The sequence below is a fragment of the Octopus bimaculoides genome, chromosome 4 (assembly GCF_046866305.1).
Source record: "Octopus bimaculoides isolate indiv1 chromosome 4, ASM4686630v1, whole genome shotgun sequence".
Classification (NCBI taxonomy): Eukaryota; Metazoa; Mollusca; class Cephalopoda; order Octopoda; family Octopodidae; genus Octopus; species Octopus bimaculoides.
The window spans coordinates 127610682-127637980 of record NC_142931.1 but is presented as its reverse complement, the minus strand read 5'-3'; the positions used below and the strand labels follow the sequence as shown (position 1 = coordinate 127637980).

Genomic DNA, 27299 nt, shown 5'->3' with positions numbered 1-27299 from the left:
CTCATGTGTTATGTGTTACGTGATATAAAAAACTTAGTTCAATTTTTTAAAAAAAACACACTTATCATAATCCATGCACCACCGCCACCATCATCATCGTCTCCCTCCCTCAATCCTCTCTCCTCCCTCTCTCTCACCCCCATTTCTCTCTCTGTCTCTGCCTTTCTTTAATCTCATTATCAGAATATCCCGCCTCTGCTAGAATTATATTTCTAACTCTCTTTCTCGATATCAATAATTTCAACTAACTTTTTTAACCACATAATAAATATTATGTTCCCCCCTACCATATATCATGGAAACACTTTTTCTCTCTCCCACATTCGGTCTCACTTTTCGACTTATCGTCTGTTTCTCTCTCCTTTATTCTTTTTCCCTCTTTTTCCCTTCCGCAAATCACTTAAAAGTGTTACCATTACATTCCCTCTACCACATGTCATTGACACTTCTTTTTTTTTTTTTCCCCCCACTTTTCTTTCTCCCTCTTTTTCGCTAATCATGTATGCATATATATATATATATATATATATATATATATATATATATATATATATATATATATATATATATATATATATATATATCCATATATATGTATGCATATATATATATATATATATATATATATATATATATATATATATATATATATATATATACATATGCATATATATATCCACATATATATATGCATATATATATATATATATATATTTATATATATATTTATATATATATATTTATATATATATATTTATATATATATATATATATATATATATATGTATATATATATATATATATATGCATATATATACATATACAGAGACGATAAGAAATGGAGCAATAATTAACAATGATATGTGGATCATTGGTGTTTTAAAATCGTTATTTAATTAAATTAGGAATAAGTTTACAGCTGTTTCTATTTATCAAAATGGGGGTAAATTTGCAGTTACCTCATTACAATTGATAAACATTTTCAGAACGATTAGATGGAAAAGATAAAACAGAAGGAAAAAATACAAGGACAAAATAGACAGGAAAAAAGGGAAAGGCGTTTGTAAAAGCATTAGTCTTAAATTTTAGTGACTTACATAATTCCACGTGTCAGGAGGAGGATAAAAGAGAAGAGGGTTCGTTAAATCCATAGTCTCAGATTTAGTGAATTTCATATTTCCACGTGTCTGTAAGTTCCGACGTTCAGTGCTAATGTTCGTAATGAGGATGGTGGCGAATTCACCGGGAGTATAAAGCTGAAGAAGTTATACCTGGTGGGGAATTACAGTTTTGTTAATTGGACATAATTAACACTAATTTATAGCTTGTTTTTCCAGCCTTTACCACTTCCCATCATCTTGGCTTAACAGCCCTCACCGTTTTGTTTTCACTGTTTTTTTTTTTTTCTCACTGTCCTGTTTTTATTACAACTTTCACACTCTGCAAAAAGCCCCAAATTTTATTTAATTTGCTTTGCAGGTAGGACTGTTTTAACAAAGTTGAGTCTTGTCCTTACGTTCAAAACGCGGAGTAGATAAAACAGGGGACAACTGATGAAGGGAATGTTCTTAATGTTGCATATCTCGTTTGTTTGTTTTTTTGCTGTTCAAGCAAAAAGTTTGTTTTCCGTTTTTGTCTTTTATGCTTTCGTTTCTCATGCTGACTACTTTTTTTTTTTGATGTCCTGTACCCATATATGCCTGTATATATACATATATATGTGGGTATGTACATATATGTATGTATATATGCAATTATTTATATATTACTTATATTATTATGTGATCGAATGCCATGCATTTTTTCCAAGTAAGTTTTATATACATATATATATATATATATATATATATATATATATATATATATATATATATATATATATATACATATATATATATTCATGTAAATATATGACTATACATACATACATATTTATGTATTCATATATATGAGCATATATATATGCATGAATGTATATATAGGTGCAGGAGTGGCTGTGTGGTAAGTAGCTTGCTTACCAACCATATGGTTCCGGGTTCAGTCCCACTGTGTGGCACCTTGGGCAAGTGTCTTCTTCTATAGCCTAGGGCTGACCAAAGCCTTGTGAGTGGATTTGGTAGATGGAAACTGAGAGAAGCCTGTCGTATATATGTATATGTATATATATATATATATATATATATATATATATATATACGTGTGTGCTTGTGTGTCTGTGTTTGTCCCCACCAACATCGCTGGTGTGTTTATGTCCCTCTAACATAGCGGTTCGGCAGAGACTGATAGAATAAGTACTAGGCTTACAAAGAATAAGTCTCTGGGTCAATTTGCTCGACTAAAAGCGGTGCTCCAGCAGGGCCGTAGTGAAATGACAGAAACAAGTAGAAGAGTAAAAAAGCATATATATATATGCATATACATATATATAGATATATACATACATATTTATATAGCTTCCTTTCTTGTGTTACTGAGTAAATATAGCCACTCTGCTGACAGTGTGCACCAAAGAACAGCGATCAATGATCTGATTTCACTGATATGAAGATGTGTCAGGGGTTGGGAAATATCATAGGAAATCAGTACAATATGGGGGCAGCGCTCTACTATGTAAAAGTGCAAATGAATGGGCTGAGAAGTTCAAAAATGGCTGGATAAGCATGAAGCAAGATGAGAGATGGTTCTCATGAACTGACAAGTGGCCATTGATGAAGTAGCATATTCCCTGCAAATTAGTGATGGCTCTACATACAAAACCATCCATGACAATCTTTGCTTTCATAAAGTCTGTGCAAGATGGGTGCCAAGAGAGCTTACCAAAGTGCGTAAGTGCAATCACGTGGAGATCTGTCAATGCTTACTTGACCACTACAACAATGACGGCAAAGCTTTTGGGGAAAGAATAGTCATAGAAGATGAGCCCTGGGTTCATTACTTTGAGCTAGAATCCAAAAGGAGAGGAAACGCTCAGAATCATCAGCAAAGAAGATATTTAAGACTCAACCTTCCACATTGCTAACCATTTTAGGGGGATGCAAAAGTGGCTATACTGGAACATTACCTAAAGAAAGGGTCTACAGTTACCAGTGTAGGCTATAGTCAAATACTGGCCAACAAATTGAAACCAACAATTTACACCAAATGCCAAGGTCTACTGTCAAAGGATGTGTTACTGTTGTATGACAAAACATGCCCGTATATGACCATCCACACTGTTGAAACCATTGCAAAACTGGGTTTCGAGCTGCTGGAACACCTTGAATACAATCCAGATCTTGCCCCTTCCAACTATTACCTCTTTGGACTGCCCAAACATCCTTTATGAGGTCGCTGATTTGCTACAGATGAAGAAGAGCAAGAAATGGTGCATAAATGACTGCATGACCAACTGAAAACTTTCTTCTCCAGTGGAATAAGCAAGCTTGTGGATCGCTGGAAAAAGTGCATCAAAAAGCAAGGAGACAATGTCGAAAATGATGTAATTGCTCAACTCCTGTTTTTGTTTTAATAAATTACAGTAACAAGAGTGTGTATATGATTTTTGGCTTACCCTCATATATATTTGCATAGCTATATGTGTATACAAACAACAGATAGACAAGCAGTGGGACAGACTGGCAGACAGGTAGAAAGAAATTGAGAGAGACAGACAGACAGATAGATAGATAGATATATATGTACACAGACAGAGAAAGACAGACAGACAGTGTGATAGACAGACAGAGTGACAGAGAGACAGACAGAGTGACAGAGAGAGAACTGGCAGACAGTCAGAGAGCATAACAGACAGACAGACACAGACTAACATACAGACAAAAGAACTGTCAAATAAATGGAGAGGCTAACAAACAGATACAGAAACAAATATTAATTGATTGATTGATTGGTTGATTGATAGACAGACAGGCATGCAAGGAGACAGAAAGCTAGAAAGGCAGTCTGATAGATAGTTAAACAGAGAAGCTGATAGATAGAAAGATAGACATACAGAGAGACAGACAGATACATATATAAACAAATGAATATAGACACAGAGACAGACAGAGAAAGAGAAAAACAGAGAGAGAGACAGAGAGCTATCTAGCTGTGTCTCTATCTTTATATATATATATATATATATGAAATATGATAGATAGATAGATAGATAGATAGATAGATAGATAGGCTCACAGACAGTCAGATAGATACACAGGCAGAAAGACAGACTGACAGACAGATAGATAGAAAGATAGGTAGAAAGACAAAATATCGATGGAAAGACAGAGACAGACAGACAGAAAGGTAGATGAAGAGACAGACAGGTAGAGAGGCAGAAAGATAGCTAGGCAGCCTATGTCTGTATGCCTGCCTATCTATCTGTCTGTCTGTCCCCCTCCCTGCCTATCTATCTGCCTCTCTATCTATTTGTCTGATAGATAGACAGACAGACACAGTCAGATAGATAGGAAGACACAGAGACATACAGACACTGTCAGATAAACAGGCAGGCAAGTAGACAGACAGATAGATGAGGAGAAAGACATGCAAGCAGTTAGACAGGTACATAGACAGGCAGATAGGCAGACTGATAGAGTGACAGACAGAGAGACAGACAAATAGACAGGCAGACAGATAGACTGATAGACATGCAGACAGACAGATAGACAGGCAAATAGACGGACAGACACAGACAGACTGACAGATAGACAGCAAAACAGGCATGCAGACTGACAAACAAAAAGACAGACAGGCTGATAGACAGACAGGCCGACAGACAGACAGATAGATAGACAAACGTGGAAACAGGTAGATGAACAGACAGGTTAACAAATAGACACACTGAGAAATAGACAGACTGACAGGAAGACACATAGAAAAGAGACAGACAGGCACACAGAGACAAGCAAATAGACAGAGTTAGACTAATAGTCAGACAGTTGGATATATAAGTAGATTGACAAAGAGATAGACAAAGAGATAGACAGACATAGATGGATGGATGGATGGATGGATGGATGGATAGATAGATCGTCAGACAGACATTTGTAAGTCTGGTTAAATAGACATGACAGCCAGATAGGTAGACACAGGGAGAGGGGGGAGAAAGAGAGAGAGAGAGAGAGAGAGAGAAGGGAGTGTATTTAACAGATTGATAGCTACTGAGGTAGCTAGTGGATAGACAAATGGAAACCAGATAGCTAAATATATAGATCAATACACAGATAAATGGGTAGATAGATCAACAGATGGATGGATAGATAGACAGATTACTGAATGAATACATTGATAGATAGATCCCTAGTTGGATAGTTGGTCAGATATCTTACTGGATGGCTAGATCCATGCATAGATATATAGATAGATCCATGGTTAGATAGATCAATGATTAGATATATTGATCAACAGCTGGGTAGATAGATCAATGGTGAATCAAGTTGGATATCAAGACACATAGAGATACTGATAGATAGTTCAATGGAGAGAGAGAGAGAGAGAGAGAGAGAGAGAGAGAAAGAGAGAGAGAGACAGACAGAGAGAGAGAGAGACAGACAGACAGAGAGACAGACAGACAGACAGACAGACAGGCAGGCAGGCAGGCAGACAGACAGGCAGGCAGACAGGCAGACAGGCAGACAGACAGGCAGACGGGCAGGCAGTCAGACAGATGGATAGAAAGATAAATCAATGGAGAGAGATTTATCAATAGACATTCAGATAGATAGATAGATAGATAGATAGATAGGCAGGCTAACATATATAAAATCATAAACCGTACAATTTATACAATGAACATCAACATATGTGTTGTCAATACAACTGCTACCTACACTGCCACATTGATCTACAACTTCTACTGCTACCAGCACTATCTCCATCACAAACCTACTCATCATTGTAAGAGCAATCACTTCCAGTAGCAGCACCATCACCCCTCCCCGCAAACCTCCTTCACTTGGAGGCACTCCACACCACTACTACCACCACCGTTACAACACTATTACCACCACCACCACCACTATCACAACAACAACACACTGCATCCACACATAACCTCCATCAGCATAACACTCCCTCACCATCACACACACACATATACACACAATCTCCACCGCTATCGCCAGTCTCAACCATCACCATCCCCACCGATCATATTGCCCCACCACCATCATAGTTCACACCAGCACCGCCATATCCACCACCACCACCACACGCCATAATTATCAGAGACAATACTACCACTTACATTGCCCCGACCACACATCTTCGGCACCAACCTTATCACCATTCATCCCCGGCACCTCTCTACAATCACCACACATCGCCAGAACACACTTCTGTCACCACATACGAACACTACACCACATACACACCGCCACCGGAGCCACAACCACTATCCCAGCCACCTTCACCGCTACTACCACCGCCACTATAACCAATCACCACACACATACACACACACACACATATACACACACACACCATCACTACACCCTACCACTACCACCAGCCATCGCCACAATCACCACCACCACTACCACCAGCAGCAGCCTGCACGTGAAGTGTCCCCCCTCCAGTCCATCCAGCGTGGTAGAGGTGGCAGTTGTATATATCAGAAGTGTGTTGGACAGCCACCCGTGTACAAGAAAATCGGGTGGCTAATACAGTGGTCAGTTAACTGTGATTCAACAACAACAGACACCGGCAGCCACCCGGGGTAGCTGAGGTAGGTGTAACTTCTGCACACCCTGGCCTCTATTGTTTCTTCATCGCCATATATCGTGAGCGCGTGTTGTGTATGTATGCATGCATTGTACCCTTGCTTGTGTGTGTGTGTAAGTATGCTTTCACCTATGTGTAAATGTGTTTATTTTCTTTATATGTGTGGGCATTTTCTTAGACCGAAACTCTGTTTGTGTGTGTGCGTGCGTGCGTGTGTGTGTGCACGCGCGCTGTGTGTGTGACTGTACCTGTCTGTGAATGCGTGCACCTCTGCGTGTTTCTTTAATTCCATGCAATGTGTTAGTGTGTATTTCTTCATACATACAGACAGATAGACAACTAGCAGACAGAGATAGATAGATAGATAGATAAACAAAGTGTGTATTTGAGTGTATAGTTCAATATCCAGTACGTGCGCGCGCGCACGGTATTGTCTGTTGCAGAAATGTGTATATGTGAGTGTTTGTTTACCGTTCCTTCATACGATATCATATCATGTGCGTGAGCGTATACATATGTATGCGTATATTTGCGTGTGTGTGGTGTATGCTTGCGTGTTCTTAATACGATATAGTATGTGTGTATATATATATATGCATGTTTCCTTGTTACAATACACTGTATGTAAACATACATATGAGTTCAGTGTGATCTTGCGTGTGTTTCCGATTCTCCTATATCGTCTAAGTATGTAAACATTCACACACACACACACACGCACGCACATATTTATTTATGAAGACATGAAGACACATTTATAACCACAGAGAAATACAATGTTCCAATACTCATGCCTTTTAGTGATAAGGAATGCGGTTCCATCAAGAATTCGAAACCGAGACATTGACTCATTACGTCAACTTAACGCATCTATGTAAATGCAACGTTCCAAGGAAGCTATAAAGCGTATTATAAGTTTTCTTGCTATGTATATGTATGCAATGTCCTAAGTAATCTCAAGAAATATGTTTGTATCTATTTATTTATCCATATATCTTACTGAATGTTTGCTCATTCGTATATCTGTCTGGTTGCCCCTCCATACACTTATCAACCTAACCGCCTGTCCGTCTGTACGTGTATCTATCTATCTATCTATCTATAAGTACGTCGGTCCCTCTATCTCGCCAGCTTACTGTCCGACCATACATCAATCTATATCCGCCTGTACATCTGTTTATCTATCTGTCTCTTTGTCTGTCTGTTTATCTATCTGTCTATCTATTTGTATGCTAACTGTACGTATGCAGGTGTCCGTCAGTCCATCTATCTAGCTATCTTACGTCCGACCATACATAAATCTTTCTGTATCCGCCAGTCTGCCCGTACGTACATTTGTCTACCTATCAGTCAGGCGACCCACCCATATATCTATCTCAGCTGTCCGTTTGTACATCTGTCTGTCGCCCACCATGTGTGTGTGTGTGTGTAGCTATTTGTCTGTCGGTCCATATATCTATCTGTTTGTCCGGCCACACATAATCTGATAATTTGCGTCAATATATTGGTCCGTCATATTGTATCTACGTATCTGTTTGTCCAAACATGCACATTGTATATGTACGTGTATATATACATGCACATTGTATATGTACGTTCATGCTTGTATCTGTCTATCTATCTATCTAGCTGTCTGTCTATTGGTATGAGTAACGTGAATGCATCTTTCGCTATGTCTGTGTTTGCAGTTGTTTTTCATTCTAACTTCAAAGCAGATACGTGAGCGTTTGTAAGTACCACATGTTCGTGTGTACACACACACACCTCCATCTACATATGTCTATATAATATTCATTGTACACAAGTTCCATGGACTGGTGATTTTAGTGCTCAGGATAAGATGAATGGTGATTAAGTTTAGCAAGTACAAGTGAAATGTTAGCTATACAATTTCTTTACACGTTGGTCTTGTCTTTAGCACGTACAAGACTTCAGCATCTATTTAGGTAGAAATAACACCGTATATTCATAGGTTATCTTTTAATATACAACACAGATTATCCAGTCTGTATACGCCACACGCAAATTGTCCATTTGCTATAGACATAGATAATCCATTAATACACATCACATACATTTTTATCCATTTAAGTACAACACACATTGTCCATTTATATAGATATAGATTATCCATTAATATACCCCACGTAGATTAACTATTTGTATACACATACAATAACTCTTTATAACTCAGATTATTTGCTAATATACACACACTATCCATTTATTTACATAGATTATCTTAATCTACATCAAAGATTATCTTAATACACATTACATAGATTATCCATTTATATACACAGATTATCTATTAAAAATACACTACAGAGATTATCCAATTATATACATACATTATCTATTAATATACACATTACACAGCTTATCCATTAATATATAGTACAGATTATCTACCTGGGAACATAAGGTTTTCAAATGTTACACTTTCTGTTAGTTCCAATGTTCAGGAGATTATGTATCAAAAATATTGTTACCATAAATGATAATAATATTGGTGTATATAAACCACACACCAATATGGTTCTTTCAATACATCAGAAATACAATATTAACATCAATGTTGCTATGTATAAACTATACTTTGTTAAGGCTGTATCAATTCATAAAATACAGATGTCAATATTGTTGAATATAAATCACATATCAAAACAATTATATCAACATATATTATACACAAGACAATATTGTTGAATATAAACTACATGTTGTTAGTTACCATTGCATCATGTAAGTATTAGAGAAAACAATATTGTTGTGTACAAACCACATACTGATATAGTTTAAATACATATATAATACAAAAATTATTGCTGTGTATAAATCACATATTGACAGTTATTAACATCCCATATATAATACAGAAAACAAGTGTTGTGTATAAACTACATACTGAGACAGTTGTCAACATATGTATATAATACAGAAAACAATACTGCTGTGTTTAAACCACATATGGATATGGCTGTATCAATTAAAACATCACTTAAATAAGACACCAATACTGTTGTATATAAACAGCACATTGATATGACTGTCTGACTGGACTTCGTAGGGTTTTCGAGCGAGATCGTTGCCAGTGCCCCTGGACTGGCTCTTGTGCGGGTGGCACATAAAAGACACCATTTTCGAGCGTGGCCGTTGCCAGTACCGCCTGATTGGCCTTCGTGCGGGTGACACGTAAAAGCACCTACTACACTCTCTGAGTGGTTGGCGTTAGGAAGGGCATCCAGCTGTAGAAACTCTGCCAAATTAGATTGGAGCCTGGTGTTGCCATCCGGTTTCACCAGTCCTCAGTCAAATCGTCCAACCCATGCTAGCATGGAAAGCAGACGTTAAACGATGATGATGATGACAGCATTGTTTGATATGTACGGTCAATAGAAGATATGAGACCTCATATTTCAACAAGATAACATGTCCCCCTCCAAACACTAAGATTATTTCTGTATATTCTGCAGAGAACATCCATTATCACCATCAGGCTGTCATCTATTTTTGAAAATTCACACTTACCTTAATTAGGAACTGTATAATTCATAATTATTATTAAGGTGGGGAAAGATGGTGCGCTAGCAGGATTGTTAGCATGGTGGACAAAATGCTTTAGTGGTTTTTCATCTGTCTTTACATTCTGAGTTCAAATGCCACTGGAATTGACTTTGCCTTTCATCCTTTTGGGGTAGCTAAAGTTGTACCAATTGAGCATTGGGGTCAATGCAATCGACTATCGCCCTCTCCAAAAATTTCAAGCCTTGTGCCTATAGTAGAAAGGATTATTAAGATAGGGTACTGCCAGAATCATTGGTGCATCAGATGAAGCTTAGCAGCATTTCTTCTTGCTCTTTACATTCTGAGTTTGAATTCTGTTGAGGTTGACTTTGCCTTCTGTCCCCTTCAGAACTGATAAAATAAATCCCAGTTGAGCACTGAGGCTGATGTAATTGACTTACCCCACCCCTCAAAATTACTGACCTTGTGCCAAAATTTGAAATCATTATTATTACTACGACTACTACTACAACAAAGCAAGCTGGCAGAGTTGTTAGCACATTGGGCAAAATGCTTAGCAGTATTTCATCTGTCTTCACGTTTTGGGTTCAAATTCTGCCAAGGTTGACTTTGCCTTTTCATCTTTTTGGAATCGATAAATTAAGTACCAGTAAAATGTAATCAACTTTCCCCCTCCCCACCAAAATTTCAGGCCTTGTGTTTATAATAGAAAGGATTATTACTACTACTACTACTACTACTAAGGTGGTCAGTTGGCAGAATGGTTAACATGCTGGGCAAAATGCTGAGCTGCATTTCGTCTATCTTTACATTCTCAGTTCAAATTCTGCCAAGGCTATCTGTCTTGCATCCTTTCAGGCTTGATAAAATAAGTACCAGTTGAACACTGGGGTCAATGTAATTGACTTATCTCCTTCCCAAAAATTGCTAGCCTTGTTCCAAAATTTGAAATCATTCCTACTACTACTACTACTACTACTACTACTACTACAAGGATGGTGAATTAGAAAAACAGTATTTTCTTCTGAATCTTCATATTCTGAGTTCCAAGGTTAACTTTGCCTTCCACCCCCAGCCCCCAAGGTTGATAAAATGACGTACCAGTCAAGTATTGGGATCAGTGCAAGCAACTAACCCCTTCCTCTCAAAAACTGCTGCCCTTGAGCCTAAATCAGAAAAATTTATAAAGGTGGCAAACCAATGGCATTGTTAGAATGTGGTGTGTGTGTGTGGAGGGACTTTTAGCATTTGTTCTGGCACTTTATACTCTGGGTTTAAATTTCATCGAGGTCAACTTTGCCTTTCATAATAAAAGGTAATAATAAAATGAAGTATGGTTTATTATTGTTTATATTTTGAATTACATATATATTGGGGCACTAAAATCTTTTAAGTGCTTAGGGCCTCTGTGGGTCTTAATACAACCTTACCAACACCTATAAATGCAAAACAATTTCTATGATGATTATATGAGAGATACAGTTAGCAGGTGCAGGTGTAGGTGCAGCTGTGTGGCTAACAAGCTTGCTGATCATATGGTCTTGGGTTCCATCCCATTGCATGGTGCCTTAAGAAATGAACGGTGTCTTCTATAGCCCTGGGCCAACCAAAGCCGTGTGAGTGGATTTCGTAGATAGAAACTGAAAGAAAGCTTCTTGTAGGTATGTGTAGTTGTACTCTTATCTTGACATCACATGATGCTGTGGATAAGCATGTTGTTCATTTCCAGTCTTCCATGAAAAATATGTCCAACCATAGAAAACATTAGCTTCCTTAGAAACATGTGAAAGGTGACTTTAGGAAGGGCATCTAGGTGAAGAAAATATGCCCCAACAAATTCCATCTGACCCATGCAAGCATGAAAAAGTAGATGTTAATGATGACGATGATGGTTAAGGGTCTCCTCTCTAGCATCAAAAACAATTAAACAAAACTTGGAAAACATACATAAAAATACCAAAAGTTAACAAATACTTGGTGAAAGTATCATTATCATTTAACATCTATTTTCCATGCTGGCATGGGTTAGATAGTTTGACCAGAGCTGGCAAGCAGAAGAGCTGCATCAGGTACCAGTCTGATTTGGCATGGTTTCTAATGGCTGTATGCCTTTCCCAATGCCAACCACTTTACAGGGTGTTATGGGTGCTTTTACGTGGCATCAGCATGGGTGCTTGCATGGAAGCTTTTTATGTGACACCAGCACAGATGCTTTTTATGTAGAATCAGCAAAAGGCTCCTGCAGGCCAATCTTCTTCAGCATGGGGAGCAACATTAACAATTTTGCTGTGGAGGATGAGTCTTATTGTGTACAGCAAGGCACCAAAGACCCTAGGATAGGATTACTATTTTCAGGAACACACCTATTGAACATTTCCTTATAGGAAAATTGTTGATATCTTTACAGATATAGTTGTGCATAAATTCAGTGAAAGCAATAACAAACAAAATAATGGATACATTTCTTATACTGCAATGTCTTTGATTCAATAGCTAAACCAGTGTAATTTTTCAATGTTTTAGCTCACTTCTGCACAACAATATATTCATTCAATATTTGCTGTATTAATTATTAACACACTATTGTCATTTTGTCATGGAAAAAGAAAAGACCCAACATATTTTATGTGATATCTGATGGGTCATCTACATGGAGATAATGAGATGGGAGGTTCATATGTGTACCATAGAGACTTGAAACTGAGTGGCTTGACATATGTAGAAAAGATACATTTATTCATGGATAATAGAATTGGTATAGCTGCTGACAAAATTCCTTGTAGTATTTAGTTAAATACCCATATGTTCTACATCATTATCATCATCATCATTTAATGTCCACTTTTCCATGCTTGCATGAGTCAGATGGAATTTGTTGAGGCAGATTTTCCTGCTGCCAACCCTCACCTGTAATAGTTCCCAAGGCTAGATATGTTTTCTACAGAAGACTGGAAACAAACAACACCACTTATATGACAGTGACGCTTATTTACAACCATCATGTAATGTCAAGACAAGTGTACAAACACACACACATAAATGGGCTTCTTTCAATTTCCATTTACCGAATCCACTTGCAAAGCTTTGGTCAACTTGAAGCTATAGTGGAAGACACCTAAGCTGCTGCACCGTGGTACTGAATCCACAACTACATTGTTGGGAAGCAAGTTTCTTAACCACATAACCACACCTGTGCCTATACCTAAGCCCAAATACCTTTTTTTTTTTTTTTTTTTTTTTGTCTTTCATCCTTCTAGTTTCAATAAAATATGTACTAGTCCAATACTGAAATCAATTTTATCAAGTATATCCTTCTACCAAAATTTGTGGTTACGTGCAAAAGCTAGAATGTGCCTGTGTATCCTTAACATATTCAAATCCAGCCTTTAATACTTCTGGGTTTCAGAAAATAGGTACCGGTTATATTCTAGGATCTATTGAAATGAATACATCACTTTCACAAAATATTTGACTTGGTATCTATGTTAGATTATATGATTGGATGGTGAAATGGCAGAATTTTTGAAGCTTCAGAAAAACAGCTTTGTGGAATTTCTTCCAACTCTTTACATTCTTAGTTCAAATCTCACAGAAGTTAATTTTGCCTTACATTCTTTTAGGGGTGGGAGTCAATATAATAAAGTATCAGTCAAGTGATAAAATTACTTAAAATTACTGGCCTTGAGCCAAGATGTGAAGCAATTGTTGTTGTTGTTGTTATTATTATTATTATTATAAACATGGTGAGCTGACAGAATCATAAGCACACTGGGTGAAATGTTTAGCAGAATTTCATCTGTTTTTACATTCTGAGTTCAAATTCCACCGAAGTTAGCTTTACCTTTCATTCCTTTGGGGTTGATAAAATAGTACCAGTTAAGTACTAGGGTCGATGTAATCAACAAGCCCCTTCCCGCGAAACTATTATTATCATTATAAAGGTAGTGAACCGGCATAATTGTTAGCACGCCAAACAAAATGCTTAGTGACACATCTTTATGTTCTGAGTTCGAATTCCACTGAGGTTAACTTTGCCTTTCATCCTTTCAGGGCAGATAAATTAAGTACTAGTGAAACACTGGGGTCAATGTACTTGATTAGTCCCTTCCCCCTAAATTTCAGGCCTTCTGCCTTTAGTAGAAAGAATAATAATTATTATTATTATCATTATTATAAGCTGGATTTTTAGATTTTGTTACCTGATCTTTCCTATAAATTAAGTTAGTGTTAAGACAGTTAATGGAAGGACAATTAAAATCCTAATTAGAAATAAATGAGTGTGTAGGTAAAAATGTTATGCCATACATCACATGTTCATTTCTCAGGCAAAGAAGAGGAGCACTTGGTGAAGTGATGATGAACAAACTACTGAATATATACAAAAGGCTGTATTTGTTAGCATAGGAAAATGGGTGCAGTTATGGCTGTGTGGTTAGTAAGTTCACTCAGCAATCACAGCGCTTCATGTTCAATCCACACTACAGCATTTTTAACAAAAATCTACCATAGCTTCTGATGCTCTGTAAGTTAAACTATATGAAAGGCCATCATCTCTTTGTGTGTATATGAGTAAATAAAGGTAAATAAAGGACCCCCTTCAGTCATAAATGACCATGGGATTGCACCTAGAAAGTTCCCCTCTAAGGCACAAGTCTAGGCAAGGCTGTTTATGGAAGACCAGCAGTTTCCCAGACATAACAGCTTCCCCTCTCCACACCACTGATGTTATCCAGGGGAAAGGCAAAGGTCAATACAGTTTGGCACCTGTGACATTGCAACTCATTTCTACAGCTGAGTGAACTGGAACAACATAAAATAAAGTGTCTTGCTCAGCAACACAACACACAGCCCTATATGGGAATCAAATTCACAAACTCGTGATTGTGAGCTTGACACTCTAACCAATGAGCCATACACCATATCATATATTTTACTGTTTTACACATTTCAATCTTTAGACTGGAGGCATGCTAAGGCTTGAAGGGCTAAAATAAAAGTACTTCAGTACTTTTATTGTAATTTATTCATCTGGTACTTATTCTATCAGTCTCTTTTTGTTGAACCACTAAGCTACAGGAATGGAAATATAAATGCGCACACACTTGCATATGCACACACATACAATTTAGTGGGCTTTGATGAGGCTTCCACTCACTAAATTTACTCACAAGACATTGGTCAGCTCTGGTCTATAGAACAAAACACTTCCTCAAGGTGCTACGTAGTGAACCTGAACCAGTGACCCCATAATATATATAAAGTAAACACCCCCCTTCCATCATGAATGACCTTGGGATTGCACCTAGAAAGTTACCCTCCGAGACACAAGTCCGAGCAAGGTTGTTTTATGGAAGACCAGCAGTCGCCCATGCATACCAGCCTCCTCCCTTCACACCACCGATGTTATCTAAGGGAAAGGCAAAGGCCGACAGAGCTTAGCACCAGTGACATTGCAACTCATTTCTACAGCTGAGTGAACTGGAGCAATGTGAAATAAAGTACCTTACTCAAGAACACAACACACAGCCCAGTCCAGGAATCAAACTCACTACCTCATGATTGTGAGCCCAACACTTTAACCACTGGGCCATATGCCGCTTCTTTTGGGTCCTCAACTTTGGATGGATTCAGGGGTGCAATGCCATTGTAATATATGGTGCCTTAGGCATTTTATGCCAGCCAATTTCTTCCAGAGAAAAGAATAGACACCCCCAGTATTGGATTGGCATTATATTTACCAACCTTAAAAAGATAAAAGGTTTGAACCCAGAACATAGATAGCTAGAATGAATACTGCAGACCATTCTGTTCAACATTCTAATGACTGTTTCACTAATGTCCTTCATCTTTTATCTCTTGTTTCATTCCTTGGACTGCAGCCAAGCTGAGGTACCTTCTTGCTGGGTCTAGTCAAACAAATCAACCTCAGTACTTATTTTTAAGTCTAGCGCTTATTCTGTCAGTCTCTTTAACTGAATCCCTAATTTACATGAATGTAAACAAACCAACACTGGTCATCAAGTGGTGGAGGGGGACAAAGACATATATGTATACACACGGACATACATATTATGGGCTTTCACACAGTTTCCACTTACCAAATTTATTTACGAGGCACTGGCCAGCCAAGTGCTATAGTTGAAGACACTTGCCCAAGGTACCACTCAATAGGACTGAACTCAAAACCATGTGGTTGCAAACTTCTTAGCGACACAGGCATGCCTGAGGAAAGAAATGATAAACTGGAGCTTTCAAACAAAAGCACCTTGTGATAATTATTTCACCTGAGTTACACACACTTCATTGCCACTCTTACTATTGGAAGTACTGTGAACCAGTGATTGACCTTATAACCAACAATGTTATTGTTAACAAAGTGCATGATATATAAATATAGAACAGAACTGTTTAGAAATTAAATGATTTAGAAATGCCTTCAGCAAGAAAAACAATAGTTATTTTAGTTTTAACATATTTTAATACATGAAATATTGTAAAGCTTAATCAGAAAAGTATATACTAAGAAAAAATACTTTAAAAAAATTTCATCAGTGGCTAGAAATAATTATATTGTGTAATGGGGCATATAATAGAATATTTTTTTTTTCTTTCTGCTTCAGTATGAAAATATTGTAAGTAAATGGTATTAACTGTCTTAACTTACCAGCATGATCCCATAGACTATTTATATGTTAGGCTTGCTACCTCATAAAATTAAGTGATGTATGTCAGTGTATGTGTTATCGCCTGTCAGTTTTTTTGTTCTTTTTACATTCAAATTCCAATAAATCATAATCAACAACATGTGAAAGTTTTTTTCAGAAAATTTCATTAAAAAATATTCATTTTCCTGAAAGTTATAAGGAAACAAATTTGTGGTAGGGGGTACACTCATGTAGGTATACCTTTATGAAAACTATAAGATTGTTAGAAGCTTACAGAAAAACTATAAGATTGACAGAAGCTTACAATAAACAATGAATTGCATAATTTATCTTTAAATCATATTTTTTCTGAAGTATTTGATCCTGTATGAATTCCACACAGGTAGTATGGAAGGTGCAGTCTTAGGAGAAAACAGCTTTGAAAACCATGTTCTTTGTACACTTGCTACCTCTTATATCTAGAGATGTTATTTACGACTTTCACCTTTACAACAAGAAATTAACACACCTTAGAAAGAACTAAATACACTTGTTCTTCATAAACTACTGTTCTATAAAGAAATATTGGAACTTTCTCAAATGTTTCTCCTAGAGACATCATCATCATCATTGTTAAACGATGATGATGTCTCTAGGAGAAATATTTATTGTTATTGGAAATGCTAAATGCATTGGAAACTAGTTTCTCTTCCTCTCTCTCTAAAATGAAAGGTAAATTGGCATCACTTGAGCAGAGTTTCATGGTATTAAAACCTTTGATCTTTGCCTTATTAATCAACTTTGATTCTTGGCAGGTATCATCATGTAGCTTAGAAATCAAACACATAATATATTTATAATATTATTCTGTTATGGTGTGACTATATTGGAAACACTTTAACAAATCTTAATATGTTGCAATATTGTTGTGATATCAGATCAAATAGCACACGGCCAGACATAAACCCACAACTCACAGACCTGTCAGTGAAAGAAGCACAGAAGCTATTCCACTGGGCTGTGGATTCTTACAAAAATATAACAGCTTTATTTATATATATATAAATATATATATATACACACACACACACACACACACACACACACACACACACACACACACACACACACACACACACACACACAAAAAAATATGGAGGTTTAGTTCACAGGTGATCTAAATGATTAGGTATGCTAGGTAAGTGTTGTAACCGATTACTAGGGCTCCAAAGTTATAGCTGAGATGGTAGTTATGGGGCCATTGCAGATTTCTGATGCAGCGGATATATAATTGTTAAAGAGGACAATAAACATTACGGCAAGGTACACATCTCAAGTCGTGTACAATATTATTATTGGAAAATATTTGTCTCTGATGACAGAATATCCTGTACTTGCATATATCCCAGAAACAGCTGTAAGATTTTGAATTTTTTCCAATAAGAATATCGTATACGACTTGAGATGTTTGCCTTGCTTTAATGTTTGCCGTCCTCTTTAACAATTATATATATATATATATATTTGTCTTGCAGCCGCACAGCTTTTTTTGTTGTATATGTGTGTTTTCTTTTGTCATGTTTGTTTTCATCATTGTCTCGTACATTCATTTGCTATTCCCAGTGGCTTTTTGCCACTGACATCACCAAAAATGAACTATATCAATATTAAAGGTGCAAAGTTGTAATGATCTTTTAGATGTTGATTGATGAGGAATAAGCTACAAATTTTCTGTTTGGTATGTTTTTGCATCATTTCTGTTTCTTGTGCTTTTAGTTAAATTTTAGAAAAAAATAAATATATATATATATATATATATATATATATATATATATATATATATATATATATATATATATATATATATATATATACATATATATATAAGTGCAGGCATGGCTGTGTGGTAAGAAGTTTGCTTCCCAACCACATCGTTCCAAGTTCAGTCCCACTGTGTGGCATCTTAGGTAAGTATCATCTACTATAGCCTTGGGTCAGCCAAAGCCTTGAGATTGGATTTGATAGAAGGAAACTAAAAGATGCCCGTCATATATGTGTGTGAGTTTGTGTCTGTGTTTGTCCCTACCACCACTTGACAAACAGAGTTGGCATGTTTACATACCTATAACTTAGTGGTTCGGCAAAAGGGACCAGTAGAATAAGTATCAGGCTTAACAGAAAATAAGTACTGAGGTAAATTGTTTTAACTAAAAATTCTTCAAGGTGGTGTCCCACCATGGCTGCAGTCTAATGACTGAAAAAAGTAAAAGATATATCTATCTATATATCTATCTATATATATATATATATGAAATCATCATCATCCATATTAACATCTACTTTTCCATGCTTGCGTGGAGTTTATCAAGGCAGATTTTCTACAGCTGAATACCATACCTGACACCTACATTCACCTGTTTCCAAGCAAGGTAATATTTTTCCCTGGCCAGGTATACTTCTGCAGAATATTGGAAATGAATGACACAGTTTGTATGACAGTGACACTCACTCACAACTAACACACAATGTCAAACAAGGAAACAAAAACTTACACACACATACATAAACAGTCACACACATGTATATATAGGCACAGGAGTGGCTGTGTGGTAAGTAGCTTGCTTACCAACTACATGGTTCCAGGTTCAGTCCCACTACGTGGCACCTTGGGCAAGTGTCTTCTACTATAGCCTCGGGCCGACCAAAGCCTTGTGAGTGGATTTGGTAGATGGAAACTGAAAGAAGCCCGTCGTATATATGTATATATATATATATATGTATGTGTTTGTGTGTCTGTGTTTGTCCCCCTTAGCATTGCTTGACAACTGATGCTGGTGTGCTTATGTCCTCGTCACTTAACGGTTCGGCAAAAGTGACCGATAGAATAAGTACTAGGCTTACAAAGAATAAGTCCTGGGGTCGATTTGCTCGACTAATGGCGGTGCTCCAGCATGGCCACAGTCAAATGACTGAAACAAGTAAAAGAGTAAAAGAGTATATATAAAAAGGGCTTCTTTCATTTTCCACTAACCAGATCCACTCACAGGCTTTGGTCAACCGGGGGCTGTTGCACAAGCCACTACACATAAAACTATATAGTTGGGGAAACAAAGTTCTTGATTACAAACCCACACCTGCATCTAGATGTGTGTATAGACTGATTCAAAATATTTATTTATCAGTAAATTGTTGAATAATGAATAATATAAATGTTGCGTCTTTAATATTTTATGTCGTCGATTTTGTTCTATAGTTTAGCAATCAATTGTTACACGCGAATGATATAAATATTGTGTACAATAGATTAAGTTACATACTGAGCCTTGAAAATCATATCAACTATATCTAGTGATTCCGTGTGTGTGTGCATGCATGCATGTGCGCGCGTATACACACACACACACGCTTTTTCTGGTTGTAGTCACTGGACTATTTTAGGATACCACCTTTTTAAGTGTCTTAGTAACTCATAACATCCGCAGTATGTATTTCAGTTTAGTCATTACTCTATTTCCAAAGATGCTATTTTTATATAAAGGGGTTCAGTTCAGTGAGCTTACTATTTGTTTTACACTTGTAAACACAAGCACATTCATACTTAAACACATTATACACACCTACACACACACACATACATACATACATACATACAGATATATATATAGAGAGAGAGGGGGGGAGAGAACAGAAAGAAGCTAAGTACTGTGGCATGAATTTGGACAACAAAATAAAAATACAGGTATATTAAATAATAAACATGATTAAATTCATGATTTATTGAAAACACTTTCCCTTCAAGAGACAGTAAACAAATACCTGACAGCATTTGTGATTCACTCTGATTGAGAACGGTTGATAATCTCAAGAATCTATAATTCTTCAGAATTGACTTGTCAGTAAAGAAATGAGTGTTTCTTCTGGAGACAAAACTCAACAGACACCATCAGCACAGCAGCTGTTCTATATTGATTCCAGTAGCCATAAGACTGAGACATAAAGAAAAAGAGCACATATAAAAAGCACCCAATCCACTCTGTTAGGTGGTTGGCATTAGGAAGGGCATCCAGCCATAGAAACCATGCCAAAACAGACAAATGGAGTCTGGTGTAGCTCTCTAGCCTGCTAGTTCCTGTTGAACCCTCCCATCCATGCCAACATGGAAAATGGACATTAAATGATATGTGTATATGTGTGTGTGTGTGTGTGTGTGTGTGTGTGTGTGTGTGTATGTTATATACATGTGTGTGTGTGTAGAAAAGATAAGAGAAGTGATGTGAGAGAGATGTTTATTCCATTCATTTACAGCTGTTTCACACCTGTTTGATTCTTCAGATCCTTATTACTACTATATACACATACATACATACATATATATATATATATATATATACAGACAGAGTGAGAAATTATTGTGTGTGTATGTACATGTAGATATTTATATATATATATATATATATATATATATACTGACATCATAAGAATTTAGAAAGTTCAATAACAGGAAGTAATTCTTTCCAAGAATAATTAGTCAAACTGGGACTACAGTAGAAGATGCAAGCCCAAGACACCACACAGTGGGATTGGACATGGAACCATGTGATTGAAAACCTCTGTGTGTGTGTGTGTGTGTGTGTGTGTGTGCATGAGGTGGTGAGCCAAAAATAATTTTCAATTAATTGAAACTACAACTCTAATGAGAAAAAAGTCATTAGCGTTAATGAGAATTTACTGTCATTCTTCCTCATATATATATATATTAAGCATGTATGTATTTGTTTATGTGTGTGTGTATGTATATATATATATATATATATATATATATAGATATAGATATATATAAAAGGTGTGTAACTCAGCTGAGTGAAGATCTTTAAATCATGCATACTCTTTGTACTTACATGTGCACACATGCACAGATACCTCACTCAAAGGCATATACACATAGACTAACATAAACACTCTCGCTCAAAGTATATAGAAAATCCTCTCCCTTCTTGTGACTACCAACACCACCACACACCCAAACCTCCATCCCCACCCAGTCAAAGAGAAGCTTTGAAATATAACTATCTTCTGAGACAAGCAATATTAGAAAATAACGTAAGCCAAATCATAACTTGTCATGATCATAAACACAAATATAATACATCCTGTACGCAGGTATATACACCATATTCATTGCATCATATCAACCAGTGTCCAGCCCATAAAACTACCACCACCCCCACCTTAATTTCACATTTAGCACTGCCTACTCCCACAAAACGAGCTGTCACTCCCTCTTTGAAATGAATGGATCTGGCAGCTGTTTGGTTCAATAGATGAAATCATTGTAGTGTTAAGTGACCAAGTATTTCACAAACACTTCTGCTCTTAGTGCGGGCCCGTGACAGAATTAGGGTAACAGTTTAAGTGACAAAAAGTGAGTGCTTTAAGAACTACCTCTTCCCTTAATGCCGTCCTCAGACAGTCCTACTACTACTACTAACACTGTTGCACCTGTAGTTGCTACTACTACTACTACTAATAATAATAATAATCTTTTCTACTATAGAATGAAGGCCTGGAATTTGGGAGGAGGGGGTAAGTCGATTACATCGACCCCAGTGTGTAACTGGTACTTATTTAATCAGCCTCGAAAGGATGAAAGGCAAAGTCAGTCTCAGCGGAATTTGAACTCAGAACATAAAGGAGGAAGAAATACCACTAAACATTTTGCCCAGAGTGCTAACGATTCTGCCAGCTCACCACCTTAATAATAATAGTAATAATAATAATAATAATAATAATAATAATAATAATAATAATAATAATACCAGCAGATGACAACGTTTCTCTAAAAGAAATGGAAAAACTTTCAAAATACAAAGACCTGGAAATAGAGATAACTCGAATGTGGAATCTAAAAACAGAAACAATTCCTATCATAGTAGGTGCCTTAGGTATAATAAAAAAATATTCAGACAAATACATAACAAAAACACCAGGACTTACAAATATATATAACATACAGAAAATTGCACTACTGGGTACTGCACACATTCTACGCAAAACACTTTCAATACAGTAAACATAAGAGCACCACAGCAAACCACAGCACATACCCAAGGCGCACAGAGCTGCGCTCGGTAGTGAAGTGAAAGCACGTTATAAAAATAAAACTACTGAACAATAATAATAATAATAATAATAATAATAATAACAATAACACTACATTATTTACAATTGACGGATATTTGTCTTCATCTTGTTTGTTGTTAACACAACGTTTCGGCTGATACACTCTCCAGCCTTCAGGTGTCTTGGGGAAATTTCGAACCTGAGTTCTCATTCCCAGGTTCGAAATTTCCCCCAAGCCACCTGATGAAGGCTGGGGGGTATATCAGCTGAAACGTTGTGTTAACAACAAACAAGATGAGGACAAATATCCGTCAATTGTAAATAATTCCTCATCTCTTAAATATAGAACTGTATTATCTAATTGGTACGGAGCCGACATTTGACTTCAATGGGAAAATTAGGAATGAGAACTCAGGTTCGAAATTTCCCCAAGACACCTCATGAAGGCTGGAGGGTATATCAGCCGAAACGATGTGTTAACAACAAACAAGATGAGGACAAATATCCGTCAATTGTAAATAATTCCTCATCTCTTAAATATAGAACTGTATTATCTAATTGGTATGGAGCCAACATTTGACTTCAATGGGAAAATTAGGAATGAGAACTCAGGTTCGAAATTTCCCCAAGACACCTCATGAAGGCTGGAGGGTATATCAGCCGAAACGATGTGTTAACAACAAACAAGATGAGGACAAATATCCGTCAATTGTAAATAATTCCTCATCTCTTAAATATAGAACTGTATTATCTAATTGGTACGGAGCCGACATTTGACTTCAATGGGAAAATTAGGAATGAGAACTCAGGTTCGAAATTTCCCCAAGACACCTCATGAAGGCTGGAGGGTATATCAGCCGAAACGATGTGTTAACAACAAACAAGATGAGGACAAATATCCGTCAATTGTAAATAATTCCTCATCTCTTAAATATAGAACTGTATTATCTAATTGGTACGGAGCCGACATTTGACTTCAATGGAAAAATTAGGAATGAGAACCCAGGTTCGAAATTTCCCCAAGACACCTCATGAAGGCTGGAGGGTATATCAGCTGAAACGATGTGTTAACAACAAACAAGATGAGGACAAATACCTGTCAATTGTAAATAATGTACATAGTTCCTCATCTCTTAAATATAGAACTGTAATAATAATAATAGTTTAAAATTTTGACACAAGTCCAGCAAATATGCTGGAGGTAGTATGTTGATCCCGGTGCTCAACCAATACTTATTTTATCCACCTCAAAGGATGAAAAGCAAAGTCAACCACAGCAGAATTTGAACTCAGAATGCGAAGACAGACAAAAATGCTGCCAAGCATTTTACCCAGAATGATTCCTGGCTTAACATCCATGCAGAAAGTGCAAAAGATTGTCTTAAGTGGTACGCCACACGTATTGAGAAGGGCTTCGTCGCTGTGAATTTTTTCTCCCTTTTTCACCTTTATTTTCTTAGTTTACTTGTTTATTTTTCATTCTTTCTCTCTGTCTTTCTATCACATGACCTTGTAAATGGATAATTTGATGTGTTTATTGTATTTCTCTGCCCTAGGTGTCACGAAGGCACTCGGCAAGAAATGGAAACAGAATTGAAAGATGATAATAAAAATAATCCTTTTTACTATAGGCACAAAGCCTGAAATTTTGTGGGGCGAGCTTGTCAATTACATTAACCCCAGTGCTCAATTGGTACATATTTCATTGACCCTGAACGGATAAAAGGTAAAGTCGACCTTGGCGGAATTTGAACTCAGAATGTAAAGATGGATGAAATATCACTAAGCATTTTGTCTGGTCTGCTAATGGTTCTGCCAGATCACCACCTTAATAATAATTCTATAACAGAAACATGGCCTGAAATTATGGGAGAGGAGGCTAGTTGATTACATCGACTCCAGTGCTCAATTTGGTGCTTATTTTATACCTGAAAGGTATAAAAGCTGGTGTTTGAAACACTTTTGATGGCAGGTTTTAATTTAAATCACTTTAATATAGAAAGTTGGTATTGCTGAACCAGGGAATGTCTCAGATGGGTTGGTGTCAGAAAAGATTAATGACACCAAAACTTATATATAGCATATTTCTAATGATTTAACAACATTGATAAAATCACATCGCAAAACTATAACTTATGAATACCCCTTCAGAAGGATGCAAGAATGGCTGTGTGGATAAAAGTTTTGCTTTGCAACCACATGATTCATAGTTCGATCTCTCCAGACAGCACTTTGGAACTTATCTTGTACTAGACAAGGCAGAGTTTTGTAAGAGAAATTTGGTTAAGAGAAACTGTAGAAGACTACTAAAGGAAACTAATGAATTAACCTCTATGTAACCATTCAAATTACTAGATATAGAAACCAAATCCTTCTCAAGTCATGCAACACCACCTTAAATAATGTTGTCCTAGATATACCCTATAAATGAGGAAATGGTCATGACTAGACTGCCTTTGATCATAAGTCTGCTCAATAAGAGTTGAACTAAAGTTAAAAAACATTTACTCCCCTATTATGCAATGTAAAATATATACATCATCATCATCATCACCATCATCATCATCATCATCGTTTAACGTCCGTTTTCCATGCTAGCATGGGTTGGACAATTTGACTGAGGACTGGTGAAACCAGATGGCTACACCAGGCTCCAATCTGATTTGGCAGAGTTTCTACAGCTGGATGCCCTTCCTAACGCCAACCACTCAGAGAGTGTAGTGGGTGCTTTTACGTGTCACCCACACAAAGGCCAGTCAGCCGGTACTATCACTATAGATATAAGAACCGACCAGCTCTAGTGACCTCTCAACAATGATACAGTCATCCCTATCCCACCAACATCTCAGGAACAACAGCCGAACATAAAATACCTCATCACAACATAAAACAAACTATTTCAAGTAAATTTTCAACATTGACAAAACCCACCACATCACCAAATCTCATGAACAACTTTCCAACACAAAATATACACCACCCCATACGTGAGTGAACGTTCTGTAGTGACCTCCTGACATTGAATGATAAAACCACACCACATCACTACATCTCATTAACAACAGCTCCCAAGCTAAACATACACCATTAATAAACATACACTTTACTCTTTTACTCTTTTACTTGTTTCAGTTATTTGACTGCGGCCATGCTGGAGCACCGCCTTTAGTCGAGCAAATCGACCCCAGGACTTATTCTTTGGAAGCCTAGTACTTATTCTATCAGTATCTTTTTGCCAAACCACTAAGTTACGGGGACGTAAACACACCAGCATCGGTTGTCAAGCGATGTTGGGGGGACAAACACAGACACATAAACACACACACACACATATATATATATATATATATATATATATATATATATACATATATACGACGGGCTTCTTTCAGTTTCCGTCTACCAAATCCACTCACAAGGCTTTGGTCGGCCCGAGGCTATAGTAGAAGACACTTGCCCAAGGTGCCCCGCAGTGGGACTGAACCCGGAACTATGTGGTTGGTAGGCAAGCTACTTACCACACAGCCACTCCTTAACATGTCAAGATTTCCTGTGACCTATCATCACCATCAGACTACCACTGCATTAGTTTTTTTCCATGCTAGGATGGTTGAATGGAGAGTTGTCTAATAGAAGTCAGACTGAAGAATAACTTCTGCTCTGTTTCTGTTCTTGTTCAGAGTCACTGGCCTCCAAGCTGAATAGCCTGTCATGTGACTTACAGAGTATTAGAATCAATTTTTATTCCTATAATGCATTCTAGATGTGAATGGAATTATAAGAGAAGATAAGATTTTGTCATTTGTTTTATCAATAACGGGCAGTTGAAAGGCAGCTGAGCTGAGTACTAAAATGTTCTGCACCAGAGGAAGAATCAGTACTCTGATGTGTGAAGTGGGTTTGTTAACTAAATATTTAGCTTGGTTTTATTCAAAAGTCATATATTTTATATGTACAGCAGTATATGTTCAGTAAATATTTAGCTGGGTCTATTCAAAAGCTATATATATATATATATATATATATATATATATATATATATATATATATATATATATATATATATATATATATATATATATATATATATAACAATATATGAGTATATGCATATATATGTACATGTATGTACATACCTTCATCTACATGTACATATAGATACATATCTGGGTACATAGCGTTGCAAAAAAACATGGACAGAATGATAAACAAGTTACAAAAAACAAGCAGGCCACATAGAGGACATATCATTCATCAGTTGCCACCATTAAAACACTGGCGTTTCGAAGAGTTTTATATATATATATA

General features: G+C 36.7%; 2 protein-coding genes across 3 annotated transcripts in view; one reads left to right on the top strand and one right to left on the bottom strand.

The window, feature by feature from the left end:
• The window catches only part of LOC106874002 (mitochondrial inner membrane protease subunit 2), a 421447-nt gene that overhangs the window by 316683 nt on the left and 77465 nt on the right, over positions 1-27299 (bottom strand). The window lies entirely within an intron of this gene.
• The window catches only part of LOC106879667 (uncharacterized), a 66028-nt gene continuing 45320 nt past the window's right edge, over positions 6592-27299 (top strand). For both annotated transcript variants that reach the window (XM_014929336.3, XM_089351429.1), the window contains exon 1: positions 6592-6703. The gene's annotated coding sequence lies outside the window, so the exon portion shown is untranslated. The remainder of the gene's footprint in view (positions 6704-27299) is intronic.